The sequence below is a fragment of the Callithrix jacchus genome, chromosome X (genome assembly GCF_049354715.1).
Source record: "Callithrix jacchus isolate 240 chromosome X, calJac240_pri, whole genome shotgun sequence".
NCBI lineage: Eukaryota > Metazoa > Chordata > Mammalia > Primates > Cebidae > Callithrix > Callithrix jacchus.
The window spans coordinates 72,202,697-72,223,238 of NC_133524.1; the positions used below are offsets into that span (position 1 = coordinate 72,202,697).

General features: G+C 44.7%; 1 long non-coding RNA gene across 1 annotated transcript; it reads left to right on the plus strand.

The window, feature by feature from the left end:
• Positions 1-3,420: 3,420 nt before the first annotated feature.
• On the plus strand, positions 3,421-19,418 carry LOC108589955 (uncharacterized). Its single transcript, XR_008478857.2, has 4 exons — positions 3,421-9,716; positions 17,188-17,275; positions 17,613-17,728; positions 19,168-19,418. It is a non-coding gene; the product is annotated as an uncharacterized LOC108589955 (long non-coding RNA).
• The last annotated feature ends 1,124 nt before the right edge of the window (positions 19,419-20,542 follow it).

A 20,542-nucleotide genomic window follows, 5' to 3' on the forward strand; every position in this document is an offset into this window, starting at 1 on the left:
TCCCACAAATACTATGTTTTTAGTCCTTGTTTGGTTATGGATGTGGAATCTGCTAATATGGAGAGCCAAATGTATTTCTCAAGCCCTGTGGCTAGTGGGAAACCAATGCCAAGGTTAAATCAGAAGAGTGACATGATGAGATTTATGTTTGTGAATGAGTATCTTGCCATTATCAAGTTGAGTTCACCAATGGTGGGCAGGTGAATCTGTGCTCCTCCCAGTGGATTACACTGAGGAGACCATAGCATCAGGCCAGGGTGTTCCTGCCAGGAATGCAGGGTCTGCGTCTGCTCAGGAGGAAACACTGGGTAAACCTAGCTTGGAGTCATCTCTGCTCTTTAGATCTACCAAGATTGTGAAACTGAGGGACAGTCTCAGAAACAGTTCCAGAAAAAGAAAACTGGACCTGAATGGAAAAAAGATATTTTACCTCCCAGTTGGGGCAGGTGGTGAAGTGAAATGGGTCAGCAGATTGGAATGTCAGGTAGAAATCGTGTACTTCCTGATTTGGGGATTATGTGATGGTTACCTAGGAGAGTGTCCCTGCTTCAGGTAAAATATACTGGAGTATTTTGTGTGAAGTTGCAAATCTGGTACAGCAATAACCACTGGGGAATCTGAGAGAAAGGATAACGAGTACTTTGTACTGCTATTGCAAGTTTTCTTTTTTTGTTTTTCCCCAAGATGGAGTCTTGCTCTGTCGCCCAGGCTGGAGTGCAGTGGCAGGATCTCAGCTCATTGCAACCCTGGTTGAAGCAATTCTCCTGCCTTAGTCTCTTAAGTCCTGGGATTACAGGCGTGAGCCAGTGGGCCCGGCTGCAAGTTTTTTACAGGTATGAAATCATTGAGAAGTAAACTACTATTTTAAAACAACCATGTCAACACTATCTCAGTAAAGCAGAGACAATATCAAACTTTATTATAGAGGCTAAGCCTGACCCAAATCCACATCGGCCAAAGCTATGAAACCAATTGCCCTTGTAAGAATCCAAATGTTATATTAGTATTAAGAGGCCACTGCATGGACATAATGTGAGTGGCCATCACACCGTGGGCGTGGAGAAGAACCTTGAGGTATGGTGGAAACTGGGATTTTTGATTTCCAATTTTCCACATGAAGCCCTTCCTCTCCTGGGTACTCTGAAGACTGACTGCCCCTCAGCAGTCACAGCTGCCAGCAGGAAGAACTCACCATTGACATTGTCTCCAGTTGTCACAAAGAGAGGCAGTGCACCCTTAGGTCTGGCCTGAGGAAAATGAAACTCCTGTCTTTGAAGTGGGCTTGGTGCTGAACTCCTTAAACGGAACACAGGGCGCCTCACAGGGTCAGAAAAGGGGGGGGGGTCGTGCGCCCCCTGCTGGCCACCAGAGACAGTGCGAGATTCTCAGCACTGACTGTGTAGCGGTGGCCGTCCGCCCCTCGTGGCTGTCCTGCTGAATCAATTAAATTCACTGTGCAGCCTGTAATCCCAGCACTTTGGGAGACTGAGGGAGGCAGATCACCTGAGGTCAGGAGTTCGAGACCAGCCTGGCCAAGATGGTGCAACCCCATCTCTACTAAAAATACAAAATTAACCGGGCTTGTTTGTACTCACCTGTAATCCCAGCTACCCCAGAGGCTGAGGCAAAAGAATTACTTGAACCCGGGAGGCGGAGGTTACAGTGAGCTGAGATCACACCACTGCACTCCAGCCTGGGCAACAAAGCAAGACTCCATCTCAAAAAAAAAAAAAAAAAAAAATTACCCAAAACCTAAAATGCAATAAATAAATAAAAAAAAAAAAAAAAAAAAAGAAATTCAAACTAAAATGGAGCGCAGTATCCTGGTCTTTAACAAACATGCTGAAGGAACAAGTCATTTGAAACCATATGGAATGAAATGAACACAGATACAAACTTTACAATTTATGCAAAAATTTACTCAGAATAGCCCACAGACAAATTAAAAATGCAAAACTATAAAAATTCTAGAAGAAAACATAGAAGAAAATCTCTGTGACCTTTGGTTTAACATACAATGCCAAGAGCTGATCCACACACGAAAGTAAATAATATGGATATTATAACATTAAAAAAAATTTTTTTTTTTTTGAGACAGAGTTTTGCTCTTGTTACCCAGGTTTGAGTGCAATGACGCGATCTCGGCTCACCGCAACCTCAGCCTCCTGGGTTCAAGCAATTCTCCTGCCTCAACCTCCTGAGTAGCTGGGACTGCAGGCATGCGCCACCATGCCCAGCTAATTTTTTTTTGTATTTTTTTTGTGTGTTTTTTGTTTTTTGTTTTTTGTTTTTTTTTGAGACGGAGTTTCGCTCTTGTTACCCAGGCTGGAGTGCAATGGCGCGATCTCGGCTCACCGCAACCTCCACCCCCTGGGTTCAGGCAATTCTCCTGCCTCAGCCTCCTGAGTAGCTGGGATTACAGGCACGCGCCACCATGCCCAGCTAATTTTTGGTATTTTTAGTAGAGACGAGGTTTCACCATGTTGACCAGGATGGTCTCGATCTCTTGACCTCGTGATCCACCCGCCTCGGCCTCCCAAAGTGCTGAGATTGTAGGCGTGAGCCACCGCGCCTGGCCCTAAAAATGTTACACATGTCTGAGAAAGATCATGTTCTAAGAATGAAAACACAAGCCACAGACAGGACAAAATATTTATAAAATACATATCTGAAAAAGGATTTGTATTCAAAATGCACAAAGAACTCTCAAAACTCAAAAATAAGACAACCCAATTAAAAATGGGTAAAGATATAAACAGACACCTCGTCAAAGAAGATAATGCAGATGAAAAATAATACAGAAAGATGCTCAATATCACATATCATTAGGGAATTGCAAATTACAACAGCAGTGAGATAGCACTGCTGGGCATGGTGGCTCATGCCTGTAATCCTAACACTTTGGGAGGTCCAGCCATGCAAATCACTTGAGGTCAGGGTTCAACCTCAACATGGTGAACATAACAAAATCCCATCTCTACTAAAAATACAAAAATTATCTGGGCACGGTGGCACACACCTGTAATCCCAACTACTCTGGAGGCTGAGGCAGGAGAATTGCTTGAACCTGGAAGGCAGGGCTGCAGTGAGCTGAGATTGCACTACTGCACTCCAGCCTGGGCAACAGAGTGTGATTCAGTCTCAACAAACAAACAAAAACAAACAAACAAACAAATAATGGGATAGCACTGCACACCTGTTGGAAGTGCTATCTATTAGATCTGCTAAACTAAAACAATGACAGACCATTGCTAGAGGAAAGACCAAAACTTTCATTCATTTCTTGTAGGATGCATAATAATACAACCACTTTTGAAGACAGTGTGAGACTAGAATATGTCACTCAAAAATATGCCGTTTTTGGCATAAGGATTATTTTGAGCTGATTGTTTTGAGAAACTGTAGATTCAAGAGAAACTCTGAATACAGAGTAGAAGTTACCCTTTTGTAAGGGAAATTTACATCTATAAAGAAAATCTTTATTTGCAAAGGTGTCTCCCTCTCAGTACCAAGAAAAGAAGGATGACTAAATCATGAAAGATTCTTATCAATAGAGAAGACATCAACTTAAATCTGCATAACAAACCTTACCCTTGTTTACTAGCCTTTTCCTGGTTACCTCCCCATTACCACACCCTCCCAACACCCCTCTTTCTTTCAGTTGAACAAATTCATTTTTTACTCATTTTACTTATTTTTCCTTGGGTGTCTCCTGTGTGTGTGTGTGTGTGTGTGTGTGTGTGTGTGTGTGTTGTTATTGTTTTGCAACAGAATCTTGCTCTGTTGCCCAGGCTGGAGTGCAATGTCACAATCTCAGCTCACTGCCACCTCTGCCTCCTGGGTTCAAGCAGTTCTGCCTCAGCATCTTGAGTAGCTGGGATTGCAGATGTCTGCCACCATGCCCAGTTAATTTTTAAATTTATTTTTATTTATTTATTTTTGAAACAGTATTTCCCTCTTGTTGTCCAGGCTGGAGTGCAATGGTGCCAATCTTGACTCACTGCAACCTCCACCTCCTGGGTTCAAGCAGTTCTCCTGCCTCAGTCTCCTGAGTAGCTGGGATTACAGGAATACACCACCACACCTGGCTAATTTTGTATTTTTTAAGTAGAGACAGAGTTTCTCCATGTTTGTCAGGCTGGTCTCAAACTCCCGACCTCAGGTGATCTGCCTGTCTTGGCCTTCCAAAGTGTGATTACAGGCGTGAGCCACCGCACCCAGCCATTTTTTAATTTTTAGTAGAGTTGGGGTTTCACCATGTTGACCAGGCTGGTCTCGAACTCCTGACCTCAAGTGATCCACCTGCCTTGGCCTCCCAAAGTGCTGGGATTACAGGCATGAGCCACTGCACCCAGTCTCCATGTGTATATTTTTTAAAAGTATTCAATTATACTTATTAAACTATGTTAAGGAAGACTTTATTCAGGACCATTGTGATAGGTACAAGGACCACTGCAATGGGGTCTTGCAGTGGGGGAGAGAAATTGGGCTCAACTCCAAATACAGCATGGGTCAGTGGTACTTTATAGCCAAGGACTAGGATGGAGGTCAGAGGATGGAAAATTACTAAGATGAAATCAGGGGTTAAAGGTAGCAACATTATCCTGTCAGCTTACAGATGAGATGGACTCTGTGGCTGAGACGAGAGATTTGAGAGAAAATTAAGTGGTCACAGTGGGCCCTGGTGACTCACACCTATAATCTCAACAGCGCTGGAGGCTAAGGTGGGAGGACGGCTTGAGCCCACAAGTTCAAGACCAACCTGGGTAACACAGTGAGACCTTGTTTTGTGATATAGCTGGCCTAGAATTAGAACCAGTACAATGACATTTTAAAATGGGAAAACTGTTTCCATTCTCCTCACAATGACTACTAGCCATGGCTTCTGTAAACTACTAAGATTACCTTGCAAAATGCAAAGAGAGGACAAGCTGCATACTTTCTCTTATCTGTAACTGCCAGAATTGCTGGCCTTTGTTTACCAAAGTAAGCACCCCCAGATAATTCCATCCTGGTGCCAAGTAACCTAAAATTATGTGGACCCCACACCTGTCCAAATAATGTATAAACTAATGTTTATCTTGACCTCTGTAAACCACTTAAGTGGCAATCGGAATGACAGAAGTCCCCTGGCCCTCGGAATGTCTGGAGCCCCCTCACCCTCGTCTCAGCCTAGGAGGTGATTGACAGCTTTCACTCCCATCTTCGCTCCTCACCCCCACTCCCAAGGTGGTTTTGTGGGTATAAAAAGGTCTTGTCACTCTTCTTTCTCTGCCACGGGTTGGAGAGACGTGAGTCCTCCGTGGTCGCCGGCAATAAACCCTGCAATTTGGCATACTTTTGTTCTGGTGTTGACTTTCTGTGCTTAGTTCAATGCAACATTTTGGAGGTTCCACCGAGATATTATTTTTCATCACCAGACAAAAGCCATTTGAGAGTCTCGCCCGGGTGGCCGATCCCACCTCGGAAGCCTCTAGGGGAGGCGCCCCCTGAGTTGTCTCAGGGCCCCGGAGGGCCACTGCGGAGGAACGCTACCCGGCCGACATTCGCCCAAAATTCTTCAGGGTCCTAAAAGCCTCCGGAGGTAGGTTGGTTTGGAATCTGGGAACCGGTTCAAGGGAAAGGGCCTGTGTCGGGGGATTGACGGGTCATTGCAACTCCGACCTGGCAAGCCTCACTGAGACGTTGCTTGAGGCTTCTGGCGGCTGGCATAGTGAGTGGGTATATCAGCATCGGGTTGCCGGCATAGTGGGTGCCAGCCTTTTGGTGGCTGTCATAGTGGGTGGCAGCCTTCTGGTAGCTGGCATAGTGGGTGTCAGCATTCGATTGTTTTCTGTAGCCTCTGTGTGAGTGAGAGAGTGTGTGAGTATCTATATAGTCCCACGGCTGAAAGCCACGGGGCTTGAGTGGGCCTCCACCCGTGGTTCCACGGGAGTGTCATTAGGCATAACGGTGATTCACCTCAGAGCTGTCCTACTCGGACTTCCATCTTGAGGTGACGAGGCCCAGGGATTATATGGGTACACCTTTAGTCAAGACGTTCCTGAAATACCCCTCCAGGGGCGTGGCTGGGCAGGCAACTGAGTGGTCTCCTCTAGGAGGCTCCCACCCTTTGTTTGTCACTCTTGTATGTGGTCCTGTCTCGTCTGTAAGTTTGCCAGTATTATTAGACTTCTGCTAGCAGACATACACTGGATGCAGGGAACTTTCATTGATTATATCCCTGCAGAGATTACTCTATTCTCCTTCTTTCTCATCTTTTTCTTCTATCACTGAGGCCTCATTCTTTCTTTCTCCGCCATGTGGCAGATAGTCTTAACTTTAGTTGTTTTTATTCTCTTCCTTGTTATAATCATTGTGGTGTATAAATTCTCCCAGCCACCTCCACCGGGAAAAGAGTATTTTTGCCCGTGCTGGGTCTGAGCCCATGTCGGGAAGGCAGTTGTGCCCCCAGCACCTCAGAAGTAGTTTCTCTGGGGTTGTAGGAAACAAAGTCCTAGAACAGGGTCTACGAGAGCTTTGTCTGGTTGGGATGGAAAACTGGTAACTGCCTATTCTGCCAGAAAAGTGTCCAATGTTATTATAAGCAGTGCCCGGTAGTGTATCACAGGGAGGCCTTACTAAAACCTGCTTTAGAGAGGGCAAAATTTGAATTAGAGGCTTTCCAAAGTTGGCTATACCACAGAAAAAGAAAGACACGGGTAGTAAGCAAGAGTCCTGAGAGAAAGGAAAAGAAGAGAGAGGAAACAGAGACAAAGAAAAGAAAGCAAGAGAAAGGAAATAGGGAAAGAGAGAGATAACAGAGAAGAGAGTGGAGAAGAAAGAAAAAAAAGGGGGGGGAGACAAGAATTTAATGCTTTTCAGGGTCCCTGTGTAAAAGTGACAAAAAGCTGCAGAGGCGAAGAAATCACAGCCGGCCCAGCGTCTTAAAGCACAGTTTAAACTGACACCAAAAGCGTTTTTTTTTTTCCCTTCTCTGCCGGCTGCCAGCCCCACCCAGCTTTCAGGCCGGCCACACTGTCTCAGAGTGTAGCATTTGCATCTAAAAACTGGCTTTAAGAACAGCTTTCTAACTCTTTGTAGTGCAAATTATTTGTTAGCACAACAGTTAAGGTGGGGCAGGGAGCCGCAAGCTGCGAAATTGTTAGTTCAAGTCCTCAATAAGGCCAGTCTTAAACTAGTAAAATCTCTCAGGGGAAAATTTAAAACTGAAAGAAAACGACCAAATGGGCTCGTCACCGTCCTGACCATACACCCGCCTCTGATGCATGAGGGAAAACTTTAAATTAGGGTTCTCTGGCCAGTATGGTGTTAAACTAACCCCACAGAGGCTTTGCACCCTTTGTGAGTTAGAGTGGTCAGTCTTTGGGGTAGGCTGGCCAGATACGGGGACATACAACCCCAAGGTAACCCAGGCTGTCTGGAACATCGTGTCAGGGTCCCCAGGCCACCCTGATCAATTTCCATACATCAATCAATGGCTGAGGCTGAACCAGCACCCCGCTCCTTGGCTTGAAAAATGTATAAAGTGTGCTGGACTTCAGGTTATGCTAGCAGGCCCAAAGAAGGGCCCCTCAGCACCGGCTGTTCTTCCAGGCCCTGCTGAGGACCAAGAGTTGCCTCCATCGTATTCTCGGCCCTCGGGGGTGGGGTCCCAACACCCCTTCCTTCCTGGATAGTACTAATGACCAGCCCTTGTCTCCTCTCTACACTCGAAGCAGGGCCCTACACTCACCAGCAGTCCTTCTTCTCCGAGAGGCTCCCCAACAAGAAGAAAACAATTGGGGTCGCCCATTCTTTGTTCACTTCTAGTCAGGTGACTTATATAACTAGAAGGTGATAGAAATTAAGGAGGAAGCCAAAACACCAAGTGCTGGCACAAGATTTATTAAAAGCAAGGAAAAATCTGCTGGGCTGCACCAAAAATTGACATGCAGCACCTGTGGCATGGCAAAAGGAATTTTTATGGCCTGCAAGCCGGCAGATACCTCCAGTATGAGGGGCTGTGCAAGAGGGGAGGGGCTGGGGAAGTGCTGAGTTTAATAGTTTCTGGGAAGGCTAGGGAACTACTAATATGGCAAGAGGGAGAGGGTTAGAAAACTACTGAGATAGAAAGTTCCCCGGGAAGGGGTCGTGCTGGGAGGCTGGAGGATCTTGAAGTGGTAGCAAAGTTTTACAACAGAGTAAGTTCTGTCAGAAAGCTCAACATCCCCCATTCTCTGAGAAGCCCCAGGCTTTGACAGGGCTTCTAAAATCTGTACTGCAAACTTATCACCCCATTTAGAATAACTGCCAACAATTATTACTGAGTTTGTTCACCACAGAGGAGAGGAGTAGAATTAGACGAGAAGCCCATAAAGCAATACGTAGGATGGGGGGAAGATCAGAAAATGCCATGACCAAATTAAAATGGTATTTTTCATCTACCTGGCCCCACATGGGGGCCCAACACCTTGAGGGGTCACCAGGCTCTGAACACTTTTCACCGGTAATTGTTAGAGGGGGTAAAGAGAGCGGCTCCATGGTAGGGACTGTAAAAATCAGTGGGCCATAAATCTGGCTTTTGTTTCCCAGTCTGCCCCAGACATCAAAAGAAAGTTGCAAAATTAGAGGGGTTTCAGGGAATAAATTTAGCTCAGTTGTTAGAAATTGCCCAAAAAGTTTTTAACAATAGGAACGCCTTAGAGGCCAAGCAAGATAAGGGAGTTACTAAAGTAGTGATAACAGCACTCCAGGAAACCTGAGTTAACTTCCGGGAACCAGAAATCCAGCAGAGAAGCTGCTGCAAAGTTCTAAGAATTCTCCCACTTTGTTTGATGAGACGCTGAGCCAAGACCTTGCTGATTTCCGAGCTGAGTTATAACTTACTCTTAGCCACAAAAACCCAGGAGGACTGTAAAGAGTCCACCCAGTCATTACTAAGGACCCTACAGACTTTAGAGTACCGGGTCTCAGCTAAAAAGGCCCAACTCTGCCAGCCGAGAGTTACTTACTGGGACTCTATTACAGAGAAAGGCAACCGGGCACTGGCACCCAGCCGAATCCAAGCAGTGCTGCAAATACCCACCCCCACCATGAAACGCCAAGTTAAAGAATTCCTTGGGGCACTAGGGTACTGCAGGCTATGAATATTGGGATTTTCTGAGATAGCCAAGCCCTGTATGCCTGCACTAGAAGAAATCAGCCCTTAACATGGACAGAGGTAGAGCAACAGGCTTTTGACAAGCTCAAGACTGCCCTGACTGCGGCCCCAGCCTTAGCCCTGCCAGACAGCTCTAGACCTTTCCAGTTGTTTGTGCATGAAAAACATAGAATTGCTAAGGCGGTGCCCACCCAAACTCTGGGACCCTAATCCCAGCCAGTCACCTATCTTTCAAAAGGACTTGATCCCGTAGCCTCTGGGTGGCCAGCTTGTCTGAGAGTGGTGACGACCACAGCCCTATTAATCAAAGAGGCAGACAAGCTGACTTTGAGGCAGGAGTTAAACTTAGTGGCTCCCCACGTGGTAGAGTCGCTACTCCGTGGAGCCCCAGAAAATGGATGTCAAACGCCGCCACATTGCTACCTGACAGCGGGCCAGAGAAGCCAATTCATGACTGCCAATGGACAATAGATGTCCTCTACGCTGCGCGACCGGATCTCACTGACGTCCCCCTGCAGAACCCGGAAGAGGTATTGTATACGGATGGAAGCAGCTTCATGGTCAACGGAGTCAGGTATGCCGGGGCAGCTGTGGTCACCCTAGAACGGGTTATCTGAGCTCAGGCTCTCCTACACAGGACCTCAGCCCAGAAGGCTGAACTCATAGCTCTAATAAAGGCCTTGGACTGGGCAGAGGGAAAAACTGTCAATATCTACATAAATAGTCGATATGCCTTTGCTACAGCCCAAGTACATGGAGCCATTTATAAAGAAAGAGGGCTGCTTACCTCAGAGGGAAAAATCATCAAAAACAAAGGGGAAATCCTAGCCCTGCTAGAAGCTCTATGGAAGCCCAAGGCAGTGGCATTAATACACTGCAAAGGACACCAGAAGGGAGATTCACCAGAGACAAGGGGATATAGGGCAGCTGACCTGCAAGCCAGATAGGCAGCCTTGGGGCCAATAAAACCTGACTCTTCTTGTGACTCTGCCAGCCCCAAACCTGCCTCATACCCCAACATACTCGCCTGAGGAAGAAAACTTTGCTAAAGAACAGGGGGGACGACAAGATTCCACAGGATGTTGGATTCTACTGGACATAAGGATTGTGCTCCCAGAGGCTCTAGAGAAGACTCTAGTTAAGAACACACCAGGCCATTTACTTAGGACAAACAAAACTCACTGAGTTGTTAAGGGCCAGATACTACATTCCACATTTACATAAAATTGTTAGGGAAACTACTATTCATTGTAATGTAAGTGACAGGGTAAATTTAGGAGACAGTAAAACTAGTCAAGCAGGAATAAGGCTTAGGGATACTAGCCCAGGGGAACAGTGGAAGGTAAATTTTACTGAAATAAAGTCCCCAGCTTGAGTCTGTAAATGCCTCCTTATGTTTACAAACGCTTTTTCTGGGTGGGTCGAGGCTTTTCCTACTAGGTCAGAAACTGCACTGGTAGTAACAAAGAGACTGTTATAGGACCTGGCTCCTCAGTTTGGCTTGCCCCTGACACTGGGATCAGATGATGGCCCTGCTTTTACGGCACAGGTTTCACAGGGCCTAGCCAAGGCCCTGGCATATCCTGGAAGCTACACTGTGCTTATCGCCCCCAGAGTTCTGGGCAGGTTGAAAGGATGAACCAGACCATAAAGGAAACTTTAACAAAATTTATCCTAGAGACCGGTGAAAACTGGGTCAACCTGCTTCCTTTTGTTCTCCTCCGTACCCGATCTACTCCCTATAAGAAAGGCTTTACTCCTTTTGAAATTATGTTTGGGAGGCCCCCTCCCTTACTCCCCAAACTTGCGGACACCGTACATGCTGAAGTCCATAATCATACACTCCTTAAGTCCTTGCAGGCACTCCAGTCTGTTCAGTCCCAGGTGCATTCACTCATCAGGGAAGTTCAACCTACTCCAGGGAACCTCACTGACCAGCCGCTACACCCCTTCCGGCCGGGGAATAAGGTCTTAATAAAGAGATTCACTGCCTCCGGTCTGACTCCTCTCTGGAAGGGACCCTACACCGTGATTCTTGTCACCCCCACAGCAGTCAAGGTGGACAGACTGACTGCCTGAATTCACCATTCACACCTCAAGACTGCCCCCGGATGCAAGATAAGAAATAGTTGCATCCTCAATGGACCCCCTAAAGCTAAGACTTTCGTGCCGTTCATGGTCATCATCCTAATCTCTTTGATTCCTGTAACCACCCCCCTTAATGCCCACTTATTGTCAATAGGTCATCACGGAAGGCTCAATGGGACAATTTGTTAGTACTGTACTTGGGGCTGGAACCACCCTTGTCAACTTAACCCTAGAATACATTCCCAGAGATCCCATAACCTTCTCCCTAGACCTCTGCACTCTCTTAAATGAGAGCCTAGATACAAATACTCTAGGACAAATGAAGACAAAAAGATGGGGCAGGGAAATGCGGTAAAGGCGAAAGAGATGGGGTGTGGGAACGTAGTGGCCGAAAAACGGCTTCAGACAATGAGGCTATATCTATGCCCAAAGTCCACACCAGATAAAAGGTAAAATTCTCATAACACCCAATACAGACAGATGTTAGAAACAGGCCCCCATAATTGTACCCCTATTAGTGGGACTTGGAATAGCAGGGTCCACTGCTATAGGAATATCTGCCTTAGTCACTGGGGACCAAAATTTCCAAACTCTCTCACATCAAATAGATGCAGAAATTGCCCATCTAGAAAATTCCCTCACCAAATTAGCTGAACAAGTAGACTCCTTAGCCAAAATGGTATTGCAAAATAAAAAGGGGTTAGACTTGTTGTTCTTGAGGGAAGGAGGGCCGTATGCGGCTCTCGGTAAGCGATGTTGCTTCTATGCAAATAATTCTAGAATTATCTAAGACAGTCTTGCTATGGTTAGAAAAAACTTAGAAATATGAAAACACCTCAGAGAAGCCTCAGGAAATTAGTACCAAAAACTGTTCTCTTGGTCCCCCTAGCTGACATCCCTGCTCACTGGGTTAGCAGGACCCTTGATGTTAGTGGTCCTAAGATTAACATTTACACCATGCCTTTTAAACATGCTCTGCAAATTTATCCAGGAAAGAATAGATTCGGTAAAATTAATGGTTCTAAGATCCAACTATGGGCCTCTGTGTCAAAAAGAGGACACCTATTAAAGATTTAATTTATGTTATAAGAACGGGGGGGGGGTGTGATATAGCTGGCCTAGAATTAGAACCAGTACAATGACATTTTAAAATGGGAAAACTGTTTCCATTCTCCTCACAATGACTACTAGCCATGGCTTCTGTAAACTACTAAGATTACCTTGCAAAATGCAAAGAGAGGACAAGCTGCATACTTTCTCTTATCTGTAACTGCCAGAATTGCTGGCCTTTGTTTACCAAAGTAAGCACCCCCAGATAATTCCATCCTGGTGCCAAGTAACCTAAAATTATGTGGACCCCACACCTGTCCAAATAATGTATAAACTAATGTTTATCTTGACCTCTGTAAACCACTTAAGTGGCAATCGGAATGACAGAAGTCCCCTGGCCCTTGGAATATCTGGAGCCCCCTCACCCTCGTCTCAGCCTAGGAGGTGATTGACAGCTTTCATTCCCATCTCCGCTCCTCACCCCACTCCCAAGGTGGTTTTGTGGGTATAAAAAGGTCTTGTCACTCTTCTTTCTCTGCCACGGGTTGGAGAGATGTGAGTCCTCCGTGGTTGCCGGCAATAAACCCTGCAATTTGGCATACTTTTGTTCTGGTGTTGACTTTCTGTGCTTAGTTCAATGCAACAGTTTCTACAAAAAAAAATAAATAAAAATTACCCAGAGATGGCGGCACACACCTGTAGTCCTAGCTATGCACTCAAGAAGCTGTTGCAGGACGATTGTTTTAACCCAGGAATTAAGGCTGCAGTAAGCTATGATCATGCCACTGTACTCCGGCCTGGAAGACAGAGTGAGACTCTATCTCTAAAAAAGAAAAAAAGTTTAAGTCACCATAGCAAGGAAAAGGGTTTGCTCATGTACTCCTACACTGTTAATTACCATAAGGTTTGTTAAATGCCATAACGTTTGTTAAATGCCATAAGGTCTTCCTTCCTACAATTGGGTGGGAACATGTTCTAGCAAAACACTGCCCAACTGAACCCAGTGGACTGCCTGACACCAGGCAACTGGGATACCTCTGCCTTAAGGTTCCTGCGAGTGCCACCAACTGGATGGATCAACCTTACAAGAATTCTTCCTGATAAACAGCTAAAGACTCTAAACCAGTCCCAGTCAGTTTGCAGAGACTGTGCACAAAATGTCTTTGTGCCCTATAGTTCACCTTTTGATTTAAAAAGGCAAGTTCCACCTTGTTGGAGTAGAAGGTATCTGAGTTATCAGTGGCAAATCCGTACAGGTCTGCAGCATCTTCAATTCCTGCCTCCTTAGAAAAAAGAATTCAACTGAGGGGCATAAGGTAGAAAAAGAGACTGAGGCCGGGCGCGATGGCTCAAGCCTGTAATCCCAGCAGTTTGGGAGGCCGAGGCGGGTGGATCACGAGGTCAACAGATCGAGACCATCCTGGTCAACATGGTGAAACCCCGTCTCTACTAAAAATTACAAAAAATTAGCTGGGCACGGTGGCGTGTGCCTGTAATCCCAGCTACTCAGGAGGCTGAGGCAGGAGAATTGCCTGAACCCAGGGGGCGGAGGTTGCCGTGAGCCGAGATCACGCCATTGCACTCCAGCCTGGGTAACAAGAATGAAACTCTGACTCAAAAAAAAAAAAAAAAAGAAAAGAAAAGAAAAGTAAAAAGAAAAAGAGACTGAGTCAAGTTTTAGAGCAGGACTGGAAGTTTATTTAAAAATCTTTAGAGCAGGAAAGAAAGGAAGTACACTTGGAAGAGACCCAAGCAAGCAACTTGAAGGACAAGTGCAGCATTTAATCTTCATACTAGGATTTTATATGATGGCCCATCTTTGGCGTCTTGTACCCCTTTCCCATGATTCTTTCCTTAGGATGGGCTGCCCACATGCAATGCCCTCCTTACACTTGGGAAGTGAGCATGCGCATTGTGTTTAGGAAATTGTACGCATGCCCATCCCACTATTTTGTCTCTTAATGCACATGCCCAGGCTCACTCGCCCAACTCCTGAGATTTTACTGGAAGCCAATTACCAACCTCAAGTGTTTTTATCTGTTTGGGAAGTTGCCTCTCCCTGGTACTTGTGTTCAATTAATATTTTAGTGTGACAGCTGTGGACCATGAGGAGATTGTCTCTCCCTGGCACCGGCTGCCAAATTATCATTTTTAGAGAGGCAGTGTGGTAACTGCTGAGCCATCACCTGATGGTTGCCTGACATTCCTGGTGGGTTGGGAGGACAGCCTCCTCCTGCCCTACTTATTCCTAACTACCTGTAACAACCTTATTTTAATGTTAAAGCCCAATCCCAATGTGAACATAATTAACATGTGTATTACATATATGTTAACTCACTACACATGTGCTTGACTTTCCCTGTAAATTTTATAGACATTACCTAATCCTGATGAATATACATGTAAGACAAGTCCTGGAAGGCTTAAACGCTGCTGTTTCCTTCTCTTCTGCAGAATGCGTGTACACAGTTTCCCTGGAGGCTACATGCTTCAATCTGTAGATTGTTGCTCTGAAAATAAAAGTCTTCTCATTTTTTCTTCCTCTGTAGATCTCATGGTCATTTTGTTAACATTTCTGATGATGAGAATAGAATCCAAAGTGGCCCCAAATTTCTTTTCCTCTACTGCCTCAATCAATACCTAGGGGCCAGCAAGGACCCTTTAAGGTCCAGTTGTCTTCTAGCCATGGTGGGCAAGAGTTGAGTAAGCACTCCTGGATCCAAGATCTCCTCAGCTTTTAGCTGAGATCTAGGAGGCTTTATTTTCTTTAAATAGGGTCAATCCATCTGGTTTGCAGGTAGACCTAACGCTTGTGTTCTAAGCAGGAACACCTGATCTATGGTCATACTCTAAAGCTGACTTCATTTTTTTTCCTTTGAGACAGAGTTTTGCTCTTGGCTCTTGTTGCCCAGGCTGGGGTACAGTGGTGCAACTCAGCTCACTGCAACCTCTGCCTCCCGGGTTCAAGCAGTTCTCCTGTCTCAACCTCCTGAGTAGCTGGGATTACAGGCATCTGCTACCACATCTGGCTAATTTTTTTGTATTTTAGTAGAGACAGAGTTTCATCATGTTAGCCAGGCTGGTCTTAGTACTCCTGACCTCAGGTGATCCACCCACCTTGGTCTCCCAAAGTGCTGGGATTACAGGTGTATGCCACTGCACCTGGCCTAAAGTTGACTTTTTTAGGTGAGTGCTATGGGTAATTCACCCACTAAAGTAATGATCACTGGCCAGCCACCATCGGGAACTACAGCAACCCATATGTTTAAAACTATGGGAAAAACTCTTGTGACTATTTAGGATCCTGGATGCAAATAACCCAGGATGACTCAAAGCTTTGTTGGCAACAATGGGGAACTTTTGATATACCTAAATTAGTCTATCTACATGCACAATTAGAGTAGAGAGGATTCTGGACCTCTCAAAGGCAATGGGAAGCCTTTTTCAACTGGTATTATGGAAGCTCTAAAAATATAGTTAGAAATAATGAATAAGACCTACTATTTGATAGCACAATAGGATGACTATAGTCAATAATAACGTAATTGTGCATTTAAAAATAAAGAGTATAGTTGGGTTGTTTGTAATTCAAAGGATAAATGCTCGATGGCATAGATGCCCCATTCTCCTTGATGTTTGTATTTCAAATTGCATGCCTGTGTCAAAACATCTCATGTACCCCATAAAGTTATATACCTACTATGTATATATTTTTAATTAAAACAAAAAAGAAATGGAGTCTCTAGTTACCTCCTTAAAAGAGACTAATTCAAAACTTAATCAGTGTCTTCAAAAGCTTGAAAATTCACATCAGACCCTAAATCTAAAATTGAAAAGAACTCTACCCTCTTCTCTTCCTTGTACTCTGTTAAGGCCACTTCTACCTTACTCCCTCTGGCTGTCACTCTCTTCTCTTACTGAATCGCCTATCTTCTCATTGCCTTCCATTCTGGAACTGCCCTCTCTGTTTGTTGACTCTGCAACCCCACCGGGTGCACCTTTTAAAGTGATTGATAACTCTACAGGCAGTCACACTACCTCTTTCTACTTGCTGTAGTTCAAACATCATTTCTACTTGATAACAAATGCATGCCAGCTAGGACTTCCTGATGTCTACCAGTTAATCCACATACCAATGGGAAATACCTTAACACAAGAATAGATGTATTTCTCTAACTGGGATAGGCCCTAAGAAGATTTCATCTTACTGGAGAAACAGCCTACAAGACAGTGAGAAAATTCAGTGAGAAAAACAACTAAATTAGTTAAGTCCATCAATCCTACCAGGAGGAAATCAAAGACTCAAAGAAGGTCAGAGTTGAAATGGTGGAGAACTTCAGGTCCAGTGATTTTTCAAACTGTGCTTTGTGAAGCTTTGGAAAATTTATAGAGGCACTGCAAAGTTAACTGAATATCTGGGAAAATAATAGATTGTGGAGTGTTGGGCCTTTCTTCCTTCTCTTCAATCAGAATAATGGTTTTAATATCGAAAAAAAATTATTCTGTTGTTTGAAATTTAAAATTTTTTTTTGCCTACTCCTATGTCCTGGATGGTTTTGCCTAGATTTCCTTCTAGGGTTTTTATGGTGCCGGGTCTTATGTTTAAGTCTTTAATCCATCAGTCCAACCATTGTGGAAGACGGTGTGGCGATTCCTCAAGGCCTTAGAAATAGAAATCCCATTTGACCCAGCAATCCCATTACTGGGTATGTATCCAAAGGACTATAAATCGTTCTACTACAAGGACACATGCACACGAATGTTCATTGCAGCACTGTTTACAATAGCAAAGACCTGGAATCAACCCAAATGCCCATCGATGATAGACTGGATTGGAAAAATGTGGCACATATACACCATGGAATATTATGCAGCAATCAGAAATGATGAGTTTGTGTCGTTTATAGGGACATGGATGAATCTGGAGAACATCATTCTCAGCAAACTGACACAAGAACAGAAAATGAAACACCGCATTTTCTCACTCATAGGCAGGTGATGAAAAATGAGAACACATGGACACAGAGAGGGGAGTACTAAACACTGGGGTCTATAGGGGGAAAAGGGGAGGGCCAGTGGGAGGGGGAGGTGGGGAGGGATTGCCAGGGGAGAAATACCAAATGTGGGTGAAGGGGAGAAAGCAAACAAAACACACTGCCCTGTGTGTACCTATGCAACTGTATTGCATGCTCTGCACATGAACCCCAAAACCTAAAATGCAATAAAAAAAAAAGAAGAAAAAAAAAAAAGTTTTTTTTAAGTTATGTCAAATTAAGACTTACACTTCTGGAAAGAGTGATTATATGTGTTTTTTCTTATTCCTCCCATGAAGAATGGCTTAAAATGCTGAATATTTCATATAAAACAAATCTAAAATGATTCTGAAAGGTGGAGAGAAAAGAGCAGACCAGCTAAAAACCTCAGAACTTAAGTATTGATTCACCTGAGGTAAGTGCCCTGTTTTATTTTTGGCCTTTTTTTTTTTTTTTTGCCTCATAGATCTGAGACGTGGTGCTGGAGAAGCCAGCAACCCAGAAATGTGAATAGATACAGACATTAAAAAGCCCAATAGAATCTTGCTCTCTCTAGCCAAATAACCAAGAAAGGGGCAGCCTAGCAAAATAGAAAACTTTTACACAGTAGCCACTCTATTCTAGCCAAACACCATGGAAAAAACTGTGATTCCACTCCCACTCCAGCCAGCAAAAGTGAGGTAGAAAGCCTAGATATCCACTTTCATCTTCCTGTAACAAACCACCCTTCCTTTCCATCACCAGGGTGCTATTACAGAAGTGAAATCGCCACTGAAAAATTATAACTGAGACAGTAAAAGAGATCCAACCTGACCAACTCCATCTTACTTCTAACCACCAAGCTGTTCTTGTTCATTCCTGGGTGCAGGCCAAAGTAACTTTGGGAGGAACTTAGTTTATAGCTTATACTTTGAAACATGATAACAGCCCTTTTCCAAAACAAACCCCCTTCTTGCCTGGAGACTAGACTGCCTTTGTAGGACTAGCAAATTAGCCAAAAGATTAGAAATTATGGTTTAGGAGCCATGCAACTGGAGGCTACAAGATTCTGACCCTCCCCAAATTGATCCTGGGATAACATCACTATTGTAAAATCTAAGATCAGTGCTTGAGATATTTTGCACTTGATGGATCAGCTCGTACCACCCAGATCAATAAACTGGCTCATCTGATCTTGTGACCCCCAGCTCCCAAGAACTGATGCAGAGGACAGTTTCAACTCCCTATGGTTTCATCTTCAAGCCAACCAATCAGTGCTCCTGACTCACTGGCCCCTACCCACCAAATTATCCTTAAAAACTCCAATCCCCAAATGCTCGGGGAGACTGATTTGAGTAACAATAAAACTCTAGTCTCCTGCACAGCCAGTTCTGCATGAATTACTCTTTCTCTATTGCAATTTCTCTATCTTGATAAATTGGCTCTGTCTAGGCAGCAGGTAGGTGAACTCATTGTACAGTTACAAAAGACTATTTAGAGAGTTCAGACTTTCATCCCAGCCAAAATTATAACAGTGAGAAAATTATGACAGAGGAATAGATCTCATCTAGTTAACTCCATCTTGCCTTTAACCTCCAAACTTCATTCCTGGGTGTGGGCCCAGCTAACTTTGGGAGAAATTTAGTTTATGGTTTAAATGACAATAACCCTTTGCTGAACTAACCACCTTTATAACACTAATAAAAGTCCACAAAATTAGAATTATGAAAGGATGCTGAATTCTGCTAAGATGTAGGTTTAGTTCAATGATTGCAAGCCATTGTTCTGGAGGTCACAAGATTTGTAACTTCCCTGCTTACTTCTGTAAATAATATTACTGTTAAAGAACCTATGATTGATCTTTTGTCTTTTCAGACTTTTGCATTGCTGATGACCAGATGACTTCACTCAGATCTGCAACACATGACTGAACTGGTCCTGTGGCCCCCACCCAGAAGCAGACTCAGTGACAAAGGACCATTTTCCGCACTCCTATAATTGCATCCCCAACTAATCAGTAGTACCCCATTGCCTAGCCCCTTGCCTGCCAAATTATTTTTTCAAATTCCTAGCCTCTAAATTTTGGGAGAGGCTGATTTGAGTAGTAATAAAACTCTGGTCTCCCATTTAGGTGGTTCTACATGTTTGAAAGTATTTCTCTATTGTAATTCCCCTGTGTTGATAAATTGACTCTATCTGGACAGCAGGCAAGATGAACCTGTCAGGTGGTTACAAATTTGGGGGCTCATCTGGGGTAGCCCTTTCAAGTATCACCCACAGTTTGGCAGCTCCTCACTGGCAATGGATCCAGAGGCCAGTCCAAGTGTCTGCTTACTTCTCTTGGACTAAGGGCTACCTCTGGTGCTGTCTCTACCAGTGCGGTGCTGTTGACTGTAATGCTTGAATCCAATTGCAATGAGGAAATAGTTCCTGAAAGATGTCTTTTAACCTGACTTGATGAGTATTCCAAAATACAACATACTGAGACAACCAAGGGAGTACTGGCGTCACCCCTCCCCTAACTCCAGGCTACACAGCCTGCAGCTTCAAAAGAGATCCCTTCATTCTGCTTAAGGAGAGGAGTGGGAAAAGTGGTGAGGAGAGAAGAGGGAAGAGTGGAGAGGACTTTATCTTGCATCTTGGATGCCAACTCAGCAACAGCAGGATAGGGCACCAGTCAGAGACCTCCCTTCCAGGACCTAGCTCCAAAATGACATTTATAGACACACCTTGGGCCAGAAGGGAACCCACTGCCCTGAAGGAAAGAATGCAGTCCTGCCAGCCCTCATCACCTGCTAACTGAAGAGCACTTGGGCCTTGAATAACCACCAGTGATATCTAGGTACTACATTGAGGGCCTTGCATGAGCCTGAGACTTGCTGGCTTCAGGTGAGACTCTGCACATTATCAGTTATAGTGGCTATGGGCAAAACTCCTTCTGCTTGAGAAAAGCAGATGGAAAAGTAAAGGGGACTTTGTCTTGTGCCTTAGATACCAGCACAGCCACAGGGGCTTAGAGCAAAAAGCAGGTCCTGGGAGTCCCTGATTCCAGGACTCGACTCAGATGGTATTTCTGGACCTGCCTTGGGTCAGAGAGGAGCCCACTGCCCTGGAGGGTGACTTCCAGGCCAGGCAGCATTCACGACAACCTGACATAAGAGACCTTGGGCATTAAGGGAACATTGGCAGCAGTCTGGCAGTACTGCTCATGGCCTGGGGTGGCAGTGGTTAGAGTGTGTGATTCTTCTGT